General features: G+C 37.8%; 1 protein-coding gene across 1 annotated transcript in view; it reads left to right on the plus strand.

Annotated features, from left to right (window-relative positions):
* GAB2 (GRB2 associated binding protein 2) overlaps positions 1 to 15,996 on the plus strand; it is a 190,036-nt gene that overhangs the window by 119,962 nt on the left and 54,078 nt on the right. The gene's annotated exons all lie outside the window — the stretch shown is intronic.

Below are 15,996 nucleotides of genomic sequence, written 5' to 3' on the forward strand. Positions count from 1 at the left end.
GGAGGTTGGGGGAGCCAGGTGGCGGGTATTAAGGAGGGCACATATAGCATGGAGCACTGGGTGTGGTGCAAAAACAATGAATTCTGTTACGCTGAAAAGAAATTAAAAAAAAAAACCCATAAGCCATAGAAATTGGACTTTGCTGTGCAGATGATGGAGAGTCATGAAAATTTTGGAGAGTGGAAGCAGTAACATGATCAGAATTTTGCTCTGATTGAACTGGAATATTAAACGGAATGCATTGGTAAGTATTTAATTAGGACAACTGGTTAGGAAACTATGACAAGAACCCAGACTGTACACATTAAGAACTTAAAATAGAAAAGCAAGCATGATGTGGTACCTGTAGTTTGGTGGATATATGTACATAATTACTAGGAGTAGAATTGCGGGGTCCTGGGGTGTATGTTCAGCTTTAGTAGATACTGCCATAGTTTCCCAACATGTTTCTACCAATTTACACTCTTGCCAAAATGTATGAGAGTTTCTGTTTCTCCATATTCTTCCCAGTGCTTATGATTATCAGTCCTTGTTATAACCATTCTGGTAGTTGTGTCCTGGTGTTAATTTGCACTTTCTGAATGACTAATGAAATCAAGATCTTTTTATATGCTTATTGCCTTTTAGAAGTCTTGTGTATAGTGGCTATTCAGATCATTTGCCAATTTTTCTATCAAGTGGTCTTTCTCTTGCTAATGTATAGGAGGTTGGAGATTTTATATATATATATATATATATATATATATATATATATACACACACACACACACACACACACACACACACACACACACACTGAGTATAAGCTCTTCATTGGGTATATGTACTGTAAGTGTCTTCCCTTACTTGGCATTTCATCCCCTTGGTGGGACCAGACACTACATTTAATGTAGTACCATTGATTACTTTTTCTCTTGTATTAGTAACTTTTGAGTACTCAAGAAAACTTTGCCTACCCCAAACTCATGAAGACATTTTCCTCTAAATGCTTTATTCCTGTATCTTTCACATTTGGGTTTTTAATGATCTGAAATTAGTTTTTACTTATGGCGTGAAATAAGGATAAAGAATCTTTCCCTAGGGCACCTGGGTGGCTCAGTTGGTTAAGCGATGGCCTTGGGCTCATTTCTTGATCCCAGGATCCTGGGATCAAGCCCCACATCAGGTTCCCTGCTCAGTGGGGAGCCTGCTTCTCCCTTTCCCTCTTCTGCTCCCCCTGCTTGTGCTATCTTGCTCTCTCTGTCAAATAAATAAATAAAATCTTAAAAAAAAAAAAAAGAATCTTTCCCTGTAGTTATCAAATGACCTGTCACCATTTTTTTTAAAAATCATTCTTTTCTCTATAGCAGTATCACCTTTTTTCATAAATCTAGTGATGGAGTATGTATGGGTCTGTTTCTTCTGTTGCATTTGCCTATTAGGCTCTCTTTTAGTCTTCTAAATAGCCTTCCTCTCAGTGGTTACCTTTGTTATACCCACCTAGCCCTGGAAATGGAAACTAGTATGTATTCATTATTTACTGTAGCATAACAAATGGTTTAAAACTTATTGGTTTAAAGCAACAATAAATATTTAATATTTCTTATGGTTTCTCTGGGTCAGGAATTCTGGAGACTTTGACTTTTGGTGGATTTGGCTCAAGCTCTGTCATGAAATTGTAGTCAGAAAGTTGCCTACAGCTACAGGCATCTGAAGACTTGACTGGAGCTAAAGTATGTGCTTTTAAGAAGGGCCCATTCAGGGGCGCCTGGGTGGCTCAGTGGGTTAAGGCCTCTGTCTTTGGCTCAAAACATGATCCCAGAGTCCTGGGATCGAGCCCCACATCGGGCTCTCTGCTCAGCAGGGAGCCTGCTTCCCTTCCCCTCTCTCTGCCTGCCTCTCTGCCTACTTGTGATCTCTATCTGTCAAATAAATAAATAAAAATCTTTAAAAAAAAAAAAAAAAAAAAAGAAGGGCCCATTCACATGGCTGGCAGGACGCCAAAGTTCCTCACCAAGGACCCTCCTCCTCAGTACTGCCTGAGTGTCCTTACAACATGACAGCTAATTCCAAAGGAGAACAGGAAAGAAGCTGCCATATCTTTAACTACTTAGCCTTCAAAGTTACACACTATCATTTATGTAATATCCTGTTGGTCATCCTTCCTTATTCAGCATGGGAGGGGGACCACATAAGGCTGTACTAGGAAGTGAGACTCACTGGGGTCTATCTTGGAGACCGGCTATTACACAGAAAAGCAAGAGAAGATAGCTGGCATCTTGTGTATATTTTTATTGTCTACCTGGGAACTTGTATTCTCTATGGCCAAGAATCTTGCCTTGTTTTTACAGTACAAGAATCCCTAGAGCTGGTATGCAGTTGGGAAGGTTGAGAAATACCAGTGACTCTTTGTCTACTCCATTTTGTGTCCTGCTGCTCAGAAGGCTGAACTCTGAAGTTCATTCATATTTTCACACTGTGATTTCCTAAGGTCCTCTCCCCATCCCCGAGTGGGAAAGACTGAGGACAGCTGGATCTGGTCATAGTTATCAGCCAGCTATTAACAACCTTTCTCTCCATAATGTTTATTTTTCTTCTCTGAGAAACAGTCATTTCCTCCTTATGGTTTGTTCAAATACATTTCCTATCTATGAACATCTTTTTTTTTTTTAAGATTTTATTTATTTTAGAGAGCGAACACAAGTGGAAAGAGCAGAGGGAGAGGGAGAGAGAATCTCAGGCAGACTTTGCACTGAGTGCAGAGCCTGACCTGGGGACCATGGGACCATGGACCAGTCCCATGGTCCTGAGATCATGACCTGAGCTGAAACCAAGAGTGGGACCCTTAAACAACTGACTGCACCACCCAGGCAACCCCCCCCCCCGATAATCTATGAACATTATAATTCTCTTATGGAGCAGTTTCCTCTTAAACTTTATTTTGAGTTTTTAGTTTCATAGGTAGTTGTAAAAATAATACAGACAGCCTATATACCCTCTATAGTGTCCCCGCAGTGGTAACATCTTCTAAAACTATATTACAACAAGAATGTTGGTATTGATATGGTCAAGATCCAGAACACTTTCATCACCATAAGAATCTCTCATACAGCCATACTCACATCTGTCCCACTCTAAGCCCCTCCTTAACTACTGACAACCATTAATCTGTCTGTTCCTAAATTTTGCCATTTCAAGAATGGTAGGTTAGTGCAGTTGTGCAGTATGTAGTCTTTTGGGGATTGGCTTTGTTGTCTTAGCATAACTCTCTCGAGATGCATTCAAGATTTTGCGTGTGTCAGTACTTTTTTTTTTTAATTGCTGTGTAGTATTCTATGATAGAGATATATCACAGTTTACTTAGCCATTCACCCACTGAAGGACACTCAGATTGCTCCAATTTGGAGCTATGATAAATAAAATTTAAACATTCCTGTACAAGTCTTTGTATGAAAGAAATCTTTATTTATCTGGAATAAATACCAGGAGAGCAATTGCTGAGGTATATAGTAGTTGCATGTTTTTAAGAAATGGCCAAAGTTGGGGTACCTGGGTGGCTCAGTCAGTTAAACATCGACTCTGGATTTCAACTCTTGATCGACTCAAGGTCATGAGATTGAGCAGTGGGTCAAGAGAGCCCCCCTCCCAAAAAAAACAAAATGAGCAACAAAAATAACAAAAAAGGCCAAATTGTTTTCCAGGGTGGCTTTATCATTTTAGATTATTACCAACAATGTTTGAGTGAGTGACCCATTTTCTCTGCCTCATCACCAGCATTTTGTGTTGTTACAATGTTTTATTTTAACCATTCTGATAAGTCTGGGATGATACCTCAGTGTGTTTTAGTTGTGTTTCCAGAATGGTTAAAGCTATTGAGTATCTTTGGGTGTGCTTATTTGCCATCTGTATATTCTCTTCAGTGAAATGTCTTTTCATGTCTTTTGCCCTTGTCTTAATTAGATTATTTCCCTCTTTTAACTGTTAAGTCTTGAGAGTTCTTTATATGTTCTAAATATTATTCTTTGTTGAATATGTGGTTTGCAAATACTTTCTCCCACTCTACAGCTTGTCTTTTTACCTTTTTAAAATTTTTATTATTTAAGTATACTTGATACATAATGTTATTAGTTTGAGGTCCACAACATAGTGATTTGACAGTTCTATACACTGCAGTGTTCATCATGATAGTGTTACCATCTGTCATCATACAACATTATTACAGTATTATTGACTATATTCCCTATACTATATTTTCATCTCTGTGACTTATTTTATGACTGGGAGTTTATACCTCTTTATTCCCTTCAGCTATTTCACACATTCTCCCCAGTCCCCTCCCCTATAGCAACTACCAGTTTTTTCTCTACATTTATGAATCTGTTTCTGGTTTGTTGTTGTTGTTTGCTTGTTTTGATTTTTAGATTCCACCAGTAAGTGAAATCATATGGTGTTTGTCTTTCTCTGACTAACTTATTTCACTTAGCATAATACCATCTAGGTCCATACATGTTGTCACAAATGGCAAGATCTCACTCTTTTAATGGGTAAGTGACATCCATGGGGCAGGGGGAGGTGTCTGTGGGTGTGTATACCACATCTTCTTATTCATTCATCTGTGGATAGACATTTGAATTGTTTCCATATCTTGGCTATTGTAAATAATGCTGAAATGACTATAGAAGTGCATATATCTGGGGCACCTGGATGGCTCAGTGGGTTAAAGCCTCTGCCTTCAGCTCAGGTCCTGGGATCGAGCCCCGCATCGGGCTCTCTGCTCAGTGGGGAGCCTGCTTCCTCCTCTCTCTCTCTCTCTGCCTGCCTCTCTGCCTACTTGTGGTCTGTCTGTCAAATAAATAAAAATCTTAAAAAAAAAAAAAAGAAGTGCATATATCTTTTTGAATAAGTGTTTTTAGGGATTTTAGGGATAAGTGTTTTAGGGATTAGGGGGGAGGTATAAATACCCAGGAGTGGAATTACCAGATCATATGGTATTTCTGTTTTTAAGTTTTTGAGTAATTGCCATATTGTTTTCCACAGTGATTGCACCAATTTACATCTTCACCAACCTTTGTGCACAAGGATTCATTTGCATTTCATCAACCCTTGTGCACAAGTGTTCCCTTTTCTCTGCATCCTCACCAATGCTTGTTATTTCTTTTTAATAATAGCCATTCTGACTGGTGTGAGGCTTATAGTGGTTTTGATTTGCATTTTCCTGATGATGAGTGATATTGAGCATCTTTTCATTTGTCTGTTAGCCATCTGTATGTCTTCTTTGGGATGTCTACTCAAGTCCTCTGCCCATTCTATAATTCAGTTTTTTATTTTTTGCCATTAAGTTGTGTAAGTTCTTTATATACTTTTTATATAACCCTTTATCAGATAAATCATTTGCAAATATCTTCTCCCACCCAGTAGGTTGCTTTTTTGTTTTGTTTGTGGTTTTCTTAACTGTGCAAAAACTTTTTATTTTGGTATAGTCCCACTTGTTTATTTTTGCTTTTGTTTCCCTTGTCCGAGGAAAAATATCCATAAATTTATTGCTGAAGCTGATGTTCAAAAGACTATTGCCTATGTTTTCATTTGGGAGTTTTATGGTTTCAGGTCTCATATTTAGGCCTTTAATCCATTTTGAGTTAATTTTTGTATGTGGTTTTGGTTTAAGAAATTTCATTCTTTCGCAGGTAGCTGTCCAGTTCTCCCAACACCATTGATGAGAATGTCTTTTCTCCATTGTATATTCTTGCTCGCTTTGTCATAGATTAATTGACCTTATAAGCATGAGTATTTTGGGGGGGGCTCCCTATCCTATTCGATTGATCTTTGTGTTTATTTTTGTGCCAGTACCATACTGTTTTGATTAATATAGCTTTGTAGTATATCTTGATATCTGAGATTGTGATGCCTCCAACTTTGTTCTTTCTCAGGATTACTTTGACTCTTCAGGGTCTTTTGTGGTAACATCTAAATTTTAGTATTATTTGTTCTAATTTTGTGAAAAATCCTTTTGGTATTTGATAGGGACTGCATTGAATCTGTCATTTGCTTTGAGTAGTATGAACATTTTAACACTAATAATTTTTCCAGTTCATGAATATGATATTGCTTTTCATTTGTTTGTATCATCTTCAATTTCTTCCATTACCTTCTAATAGTTTTCAGAGTATAGGTCATTTGTCTCCTTGGTTAAATTTATTCCTATCTATTTTTTTTTTTTTTTGGTGCAATTGTAAATGGGGTTGTTTCTTAGTTTCTCTTTCTGCTACTTCATTATTTGTGCATAGAAACACAACAGATTTCTGTATATTAAATTTGCATCCTGCAACTTTACTAAATTCAGTTATCAATTCTAATAATATTTTGGTAAATTCTTTAGGGTTTTCTATGTGTAGTATCATGTCATCTTCAAATAGTGAAAGTTTTACTTCTTCCTTACCAGTTTGGATGCCTTTTATTTTTCTTCCTACTTGCTGCTAACTAGGACTTCCAGTGCTATATTAAATAAAAGTGACAAGAGTGGATATCTGTGTCTTTTTCCTAATCTTAAAGGAAAAGCATTTACTTTTTCACCATTGAGTGGGATGTTAGATGTGGGTTTTTCATCTGTGGCTTTTATTATGTGGCCATATGTTTCCTCTAAGCCAACTTTGTTGAGAGTTTTTATCATGAATGGGTATTGAATTTTATTAGGTGCCTTTTCGGCATCTATTGATATGATTATATGGTTTTTATCCTTCATTTTGTTAATGTGATATATCACATTGGTTGATTTGTGGATATTGAACCATTCTTGCATCCCTGGAATAAATCCCACTTGATTGTGGTGAATGATCTTTTTTTTTTTTTTTTTTCCTCACTGCCTTTGATCAAATCTTTATTCAAAATTTGCTGTCCAAAATGATTTGACTTTTATGGAATAAACGAATTTAGCTTTTTATGCAGTGGGTTTTTTTCCCACCAAGGGTTTCTTCTGCTTCTTAGCACCAAAAGCCTTCTTTCCTTTCTTCCTTAACCACAGTCTTCTGGCCTGGAAACCCCTTCTCCTATGCTTTAGCTTCTAATTTGCCTTATCCATCCGGAGTCTGTGATTCTTGGCCTGGCAAAGAATGGTGTTCTGGCACATGGACTTTGCATATAGGTGTAGCTTCAACATGATTCTCAGGTTTTTCAGTGGTTTCTTCTTCAGGACTCTGTGGAATCTTCTTGCACAGTGCTTGGAGGGCTCTTTGGATCTTTGGGTTTTTCAAGATTCTGCTAAGGTCTGTATTAAGCATCTTATGCATTGGTAGGTTGTAGTTACTTTTGAGGGGAGGCAGGCTTATGCCAAGTGACATACTTGCAGATCATCTAATTTGCAGAAATGTGACACATGCCCATCAGGAGCAAATTTAAAAATTTTCAGTTTGGTTACATTAAGTAAAGTAATTCGGGAATGTTTCCGAAGGCCTTGATGACTCCGTGTCCTCATTATAGATGTAGAGTCCCCTGTGCTGAATACAATGACTGTTTCTTATTTTGCCTTTGCCAGCTCTCATTCACTGAGAGGCATAGACCTTTTTGATGCAATTCCAAGCTTTAATTTTCTTATGAAGTAAAACAGCCTCCTAGGTCTTCTTGCAGTCTTTAACTTTATCTTCAGCTATCAAAAGAAGTTCAGGAACTTTGGCAATATCATGACTTTTAGACATGACCAGCACTGGTAAAGCTGAGGCAGCCCAGGCAGAGCCAATGGCATATCACTTCTGTGTTGTGTTCACTCTGGAGTGCCAACAGCACCAGGTTTGCATTGGTCCATACATGTGACACATATTTCCAAAAGCACTCTAGCCAGAATGGTAAGTGTCACCGCCTCGAACTCTGGGAATTTGAACCACAGCTCTACCAGTACCCCAAGATTCAGCACTGGTTTGAATTCACTTACAGCATATGGCTATTTTTGTTTCTATACAAGCTGTTGTGAACAAAGTTCACAATATCAGGTCAAATGGGAGATTTGAACACAGCAAGCAAAGTTAAAATTTTTGCCTGATGACTCCCCTTTTTCACAGTACACTGATGTCAGTGGAGGAGCACACACTGTTGCAGGGAGAGGAGAGGGCCATGCTCCTCTCAACCCTGTGGCTCCTATAGGAAAAGCATGAATGATCCTTTTAATGCATTGTTGAATTGGGTGTGTTGATATTTTGTTGAGGATTTTTAGATTTATGTTCATCTGTGATATTGGCTTATAGTTTTGTTTTATTTTATATATCTTTTTCTGGTTTTAGTATCAGGGTAATGCTGGTCTTATATAAAGAATTTGGAAGCTTTCCTATCCTGTTTTTTGGAATAGTTTGAGACAAATAAGTATTTATTATTCTTTAATATTTGGTAGAATTCATATATTAAGCCATTTTGGCTTGGATTATTAATTTGTTGGGAGTTGTCTTTTTATTATTACCAATTCACTTTTGTTACTAATAATTGAGCTATTCTAATTTTCTGTTTCTTCTTAATTTAGTTTTGGAGATTGTGTCTTTCTAGGAATTTATTTCTTGTAGGTCACAGGTTATCAGTTTGTTGGCATGTAATTTTCTATAGTAGTCTCGTAATCTTTATGGTACTGTCTGGTACTGGTTGTAATTTCTTCTCCTTCATTTCTGTTTTATTTGAGTCCTCTTTTTTTTTTTTCTTTTTCTTGATGAGTCTAACTAAAAGTTTAGCAGTTTCCTTTATCTTTTCGAAGAACCAACTTTTGATTTCATTGATATTTCCTACTTTTTTTTAGTTTTGACTTCAGTTATCTCTGCTGTGATCTTTATTATTTCCTTCCATTTACTAACCTTGGGCTTTGTTTGTTCTTCTTTTTCTAGTTCCCTTAAATGTAAAGTTAGATCATTTATTTAAGATTTTTCTTGTTTCTTGAAGTAGACCTGTATCGCTATAAGCTTCCCTCTTAGGACTGCTTTCATCATATCCCAAAGATCTTGGACCATTGTGTTTTCATTTTTGTTTATCTCTGTGTGTTTTTTTTATTTATTTTTTTAATCTCTTTGTTAACTCATTGGTTATATAGTAGCATGTTGTTTAGCCTCCATATGTTTGTGATTTTTCTAGTTTTGGGGGGTTTTTATGTGTTTTTTAACAGATTAATATTTTATTTATTTATTTAGATTCTATTTGTTTATTTATTTGACAGAGAGAGAGAGCACGCACAAGTAGGCTGAAGGTGAGGGAGAAACAGGCTCTCTAAGCAGGGAGCCCAATGTGGGGCTCGATCCCAGGACCGTGGGGTCATGACCTGAGCTGAAGAAAGATGATTAACTGACTGAGCCACCCAGGTGCCCCTCTAGGTTTTTTGTTTTTTGTTTTTAAGTAGATTCCACTCCCAGCATGGAGCCCAGTTCAGGCCCCAAACTCAACACCCTGATATTAAGACCTGAACTGAAATAAAGAGTCAGACACTTCATGAACCAAGCCACCCAAGCACCCCTATTTTGTTTTTTATTGTAGTTGATGTCTAGTTTCCTGCTGTTTTGGTCAGAAAAGATACTTGATATGATTTCAGTCTTCTTAAATTTACTGAGACTTTTTTTGTTGCCTGTCATGCAATTTTTCCTCAAGAATGTTTCATGTGCACTTGAAAAGAACGTGTATTCTGGTTTTTTTGATAGAATATTCTGCTATCTTTTAAGTCCTTCCAGGCTAATGTGTCATTCAAAGGCATTGTTTCTGTATTGATTTTCTCTCTACATGATCTATTTATTGATGAAGTCGGATGTTAAAGTCCCCTACCATTATTGTGTTATTGTCAGTTTCTCTCTTTATGTCTGTTACAGATTGCTTTATGTGTTTAGGTGCTCCTCTATTGGGAGCATAGATATTTTCAATTGCTATATCTTCTTTTTGGATTGATCTCTTTATCATTATGAAATTCTCTTCTTTGTCCCTTATTACAGTCTTTATTTTAAAGTCTTTTTCATCTGATACAAGTAATGACATCCTGGCTTTTCTTCTCACTTCCATTTGCATCCCTTTACTGTCAGACTGTATGTGTCTTTTGTCCTCTTAACAAAGGCTTTTGAAGAGCAAAAGTGTTACATTTCATTGAAGTCTAATTTATAAGCTTGTCCTTTTATGGATTATGCTTTTGGTGTCAAGTCTAAGAACTCTTGCTTAGCTCTAGATCTGATTGATTTCTTTCACAGTTTTTTTTTTTTCCCCTAAATGTTTTATAGTTTTACATTTAAGTCCATAATTCATTTTGAGTTAGTTCTTGTATAAGAGGTGAGATTTAAATTGAGGCCCATTCAGTTTTTATGGATTCCCAATTGCTTCAGCATTATTTATTGAAAAGACTGTCTTTCCTCCACTGAATTGCTTTTTCATCTTCATCAGCAATCAGTTGGGCATATTTGTGTGGGGCTGTTTCTGGGTTCTTTTCCTTTGTTCTATGTGTGTGCTTCTGCCAGCACCACATAATCTTGAGAACTGAAGGTATATAATAATTCTTGGAATCTAGTGAATTAACAACCCCCCTTTATCTTCCTTTTCAAAATTGTTTTAGCTGTTGCACTTTCTTTGCCTTTCTTTGCCTGTAATTTTGTCTACATCTATAAAAACTCTTGCTGAGATTTTGATAGAAATTATGTCAAATCTGAGCATCAGTTTGGTGAGATGTACTATGTTGAGTCTTCTAATCCATGAATATGGTACACTTCTCCATTTGTTTGTTTGTTTTTTCTTTCGTCAGCATTGTATAGCCATCAGCATACATGCCCTGTACATATTTTGATACATTTATACCTATTTCATTTTTTAAAAACTATGAAAGGCATTTATTTTTATTTATATTTATTTAAACTATGAATGGCATTTTATTTTTATTTGTATTCACTGCTGGTATATATTAGCAAATTGATTTTTATATATTCATCTTGTATCATGTGACCTTCATGGGCTCACTTATTAGTTCCAGGAGTTTTTTGAGTATTTTTTTCTAAATTCCTTGGGATTTTCTGTGTGGAAAATTATGTCATTGCAAAGAAGGACAGTTTTTTTCTTCCTTTATCATCTGTATGCCTTTTATATCTATTTCTTTATTGCCCTGACTAGAATTTTCAGCAATGTGTTGAATAAGAGTGTTGTGAGTGAGCAGACATCCCTGCCTTATTCCTGATTTTAGGGGAAAAGCATTAGGTCTTTCAATACAAAGTATAATGTTGGTGTTGATCTTTTGTTGATGCTTTTTATCAAACTAGGGAAGCTCACCCCTCGTCCTATTTTTTTGAGTTTTTATTATGAATAGTTGTCAAATTTTGTCAAATGCTTTTTTCTGCATCAATTGATAGGACCATGTCGTTTTTCTTTAGCCTGTTAACTTGGTGGATTACACTGATTGATTTTTGAATTTTGAATTAGTTTTACATCCTTGGGACAAGCCCCACTTGGTTATCTTATATAATTCTTTTTATATCTTGCTGAATTCTCTTTGCCTTTTATATTCAAGTCCATGATCCATTTTAGCTTAATTTTTGTAAGAGATTTTGTATAGATAAAAGAACAGTCCTGAAAAAGCTTTCTTCTTAATACCATATTCAGGACTCATGTTCTCATGTTCTTCTTGCCTTATGTATCATTCATCCAACCGTAGATTTTTCATTTCTGTATCATGGACACTTTCAAGCTGAAGGTCCCAGATTTCCTTATAAATGTTTATTAATGGCCAGTGATCCTAACAGAATGAAGGGAACAAGATGCTAAAGAACTCATATCATAAAGAATCCACAGTATACCTTTATCTTTCTTAATCTCTTTGCTCTAATTCTCTTGCTGTCTGTCCTCCTTTCCTTCTTCCTTCTGTGAACATTTATATATTTAAACTGCACTTATTAGTTTGAATAAGTTAATATATTTATAAAGTGAAGAAAGTCAGCAGATCTTTGCTGAGTTCTCAAATACGCCAAGCATTTTGCCAAGTAACTTTTGACTACATAGGACCCTAGCATCAAGATGTTCACAGCTTAAAGGAGAGGAAGGTATATAAACAGTTGAAATGCCAAAGAAAGCACAAGCTATGAAGCTCTACCTGGGGAAGTTAGTAAAGGCCTTCCAGCAGTAGTGATACAAGATGGCCCTGAGGGTACATAGGAATTTTCTAGATAGGCAGTGAGGAGAAAGTCATTCTAGGAACATACAGTAGGTTGTGCAAAAACATCAAGTCATGGAATTATGTGGCATATTTGAAGAATAATATGTAATTTGTTAAGAACCTATAGTGAGTTCTATGAAATCAGGAAGTTTTGCTGTATTCTCAGCATCTAGAATAATCCCTTTATCATCGTAAGCACTAAACAAATATCTGTTCAATGGATGAATGGAAAGGAGGAAGGAAGGAGGCATAAATGAGGGCAGAGAGATAAGAAAGTTTCAGCAATAAAGACCCTTTCTTAGTAACATTTAGCAAAAACCTACCATAAAAATTCATGGAAGAATAGGAGATGTTGTTCATAATTTACTTGGAAAGAAACAACAAATACCAAAATATCTGTAATATGTTGCAAAAAAATGACAGGTCATAAAAAGTACATAAAAAGTGTATGAAGGCTTAGAGGAAGTAGAGGTCTGTTTCAGCTGAGAGGATCAGAGAAGTTGTCATTGCAGCTAGACTTTTCAGAGTTGGTTATACTTGGTTCTCGGTTGTTTGATTTTTTTTTTTTAAATGTGCATTGACTTGGAGAGAAAGTGGTGTGGCAGAAGAGGGATGTGCACTGGGGACTAGACCAGACAGCTTTGCCTGCACTGTCATAAATTTATCAGCACTTGATGGGCCGTCATTTATCCGCCTGCACCACTTCCTTGGAAGCAGAACCTGACAGGCTCCGATGTTATCTGTAGCAGACACCTTTTTCTTGTTTCAGAGGGTGTGTCGGTGTGTATTTATGCTCGCACCTGCACACCAGCGATTTGGAGATAGCCCTTTCTGCAGAGACAAGCACTGAAGGGGACAAATGAGCTGAAGCACAAGCTAAACTATTGACAGTACATTTTAAAAATGCTCCTTGCTATGCACACACTTGTATATGCAGGCACCTGCTGCATGCACAGACACACACACACACACACACACACACACACACACACACACACAGAATTCTGTAGGCAGTGGCCTGGGCAAGATTTTAGGTCACTAAATAAATAGTGCTTATTTTTTTATTTCCCTCAGCTCTATCCTGTCTATACCTTTTCTTCATTTCAGTCTAAGGCTTATTAGGCACCAGTTATATCCATATAACCTACTAGATGCTGTAAGGATTTCACATAAGAAAAATGATTAGTCAATTAATCCAATACATATTCATTGATAGCCAGCTATATGTCAGGCACTATTCTAAACACTGAAGGTGCAGCATGGAATAAAAAGAACCAATCTTTGCCCTGGTGTTTGCATTTTGGGAGGTAGAGACAGAAACTCAAAAAAATGTGGTATTTTGGGTGGTATGAGAAGTAGTAAGACCACTATTGCAGAGTAAGGGAGAAAGAGAGTGTTAGGATTGGTTGATCAGGAATGCCCCCCACTACACCCAGTAATAGAACATTTGAATAGAGACTTGAATGGAAGATGTCTGGGGGAAGAGTATTCCAGGCAGAGGGAACACCTAGAGCAAAGACCTTGAGGCAGAAGTATGGGGCCAATGTGGTGAGAGCAGAATGGCCAAGGTAGAGAGTAGCAGGAGAGAGTGTAAGAGATGTAGGATGGGAGAAAGGTGACCGTTAAGTCAGACCCACTGGCCATTTTGCAGATTTTGGGTTTTACTCTGGGATGAAAGCTTTTGGGAATTTTGTGCAGAGAAGTGACATGATTTGATTTATATCAACTTCCATGTTGAGCCTCAGTTGCAGGATGAAAGGGTGGAAAAAGGAAGACCACAAAATGGTGGGCTAGACCAAGTGAGTAACAGTGGAGGTGCAAAGAGACCAATTGTACTTGTATTTTGAGCTGTTCGAACCCATAGGATTCATTGTTGGATTAGAATTGGAATGTGAAAGTAGTCAATGATGACTTCAAGATTTTTGATCTGAGCACCTGGAAGGAGGAAGCCGCTGTGAACTGAGACAGGGAAGATTGCAGGAAGAATGGTCTTGAGCACATTGGGTTTAAGATGCCTATTAGTGAAGAGTTAGATAGAAGACTCTGGAGTTCAATAGATGGGTCTTGGCCAGAGGAATAAATTTGGGAGTTGCAGCAAGTAGATGGTTAAGCTGTGATGTAGAGAGAGAAGAGAGTCTGAGAATTGAGTGTGGGAGCATTCCAATATTTAGAGGTCAAGGAGATGAGAAGGAACCAGCACTGGAGCCTGAAAAAGAAAGATCAGGGAGAATAGGGGATTTGAGGGTGAGTTCTGAGGCCAAGGGAAAAAGGTGCTTCAAAGATGACAGAACAACCAGTATCAGGTGTTGCTGAGAGAGCAAGTAAATCCCGAAAGTGTCCTTAGCCACCTTGATGTCTTTGAGACCTTTCTTGAGTTCTGTCAATGATAGGGGTGGGGCAGCCTGATTAGATAGCTTTCCAAAAAAGAATGGTAAGAGAGAAAACAAAAGACCCAGTAGTATAGAAAACTTTCTGAAGTTTTAGTGTAAAGTGAAGCAGAAAACTGGGCCAGAATTGGAGGGGAATGTGGGATCAAGTCACGCTTTAAATTTTTTTCCCAGAATGAGGAATGTTGGTGTCCTGAAGGGAATGATCCTAGTAGGAAGGGAAAATGCAGTGATTCCAGAGAATGGGAGAATGATCCAGTGGTGTCCCCTTGTAGGTGAGAGGGGGTGCACAAATGGAAGGGGTTGGCATTAGATCAGATGAACTGTGCATGCTCTTTAGTAACAGGCTACTTTGCTAGAGAGGCAGACTGGTGGGTAAATTTGGTGAGGGAGCATGTGTAAATTCCCTTAATTGCTTATATTTTCTATGAAACAAAAAGAGTGAACATGCTGGAGATTTAAAGGGGAGAAGTTTCAGAGACTGTTGCCAAAGAACAAGAGAAAATCATAGACTAGGAAACTGTGGTAGGATCTGGGGGTAACCTGGAGGCCCCCTTGCAATACAGTAATCCAGTCTTGGCATTTGTCGTGAGTCAGGGTTGTGTAGCAAGGGCTCTGGCTCTGCCAGGTGGCTACGGCAGGTAGTGGTGATGTTGATTCTCACTCTACACAGAAGCCAGCTCCAAAGTAGGAAGTGACTTAACCTGCAGATCACACCGCAAGTCAGTGGTTAAACGTAGACTCTCCCCAAAGTGCCATTACATGTAACATCTTTTTACCACTTTGTAATGGTGTCTGCTCACAGATGGCGCTGTCTTGTTGAAGAGATGGAATGTAGAGGACAGCGTAATATGTAATCAAGTGTTAAATTCTATCGTATGGCGTGATACAAGGAGTTTATTCAGTAGTACGTGTTGAGGGCTTCATCTGTGCAAGGCCCGATCATAAGTACTTGGGCCATCACAGTGAGCAAGAGAGCGAAAACAGTCCTGAAGTTCTGTGCTTCCGAGAAGTTGTAGAAGGCTTTCTATGTGACTCTTCCAAGGCATCATCATTTGGTAAAAAGCACAATGTACTAACAGTCTGGGAACTTGTTTTTCTGCTCCTTCCTACATGTGACATTTCTTCAACTTACCATGCCTTGGTGGGGTCCCTGTCCATATACCGAGATGCTTTAGTTTTTGCAAGTTCCACCTGAATAAAAGTACTAGGGCTTTGAGTCTGTATTCTAACCTAGGGAGTAATTCCTCGGAAATGTTTTAGTCTCCATCTAACTTCTTGATCTAAAAAATGGGAATCCCACCTCTCATTTCATAGTGATAAGACCCTGTTTCCATAGTAAAATGTTGCACTAACATGCATTCTAAAATCATCCTCCAATTTTTAAACTCTGGGGAAGTATGAAAGAGAGGTGAGGCCATGTCCAGCCTGCAGGTGCAACAGTCCCTGCCCTTAACCTAGTGCCCTCTGAACACCTGTGAGATGCTTTGAAATTATTAA

Source organism: Mustela erminea, chromosome 9 (genome assembly GCF_009829155.1).
Source record: "Mustela erminea isolate mMusErm1 chromosome 9, mMusErm1.Pri, whole genome shotgun sequence".
Classification (NCBI taxonomy): Eukaryota; Metazoa; Chordata; class Mammalia; order Carnivora; family Mustelidae; genus Mustela; species Mustela erminea.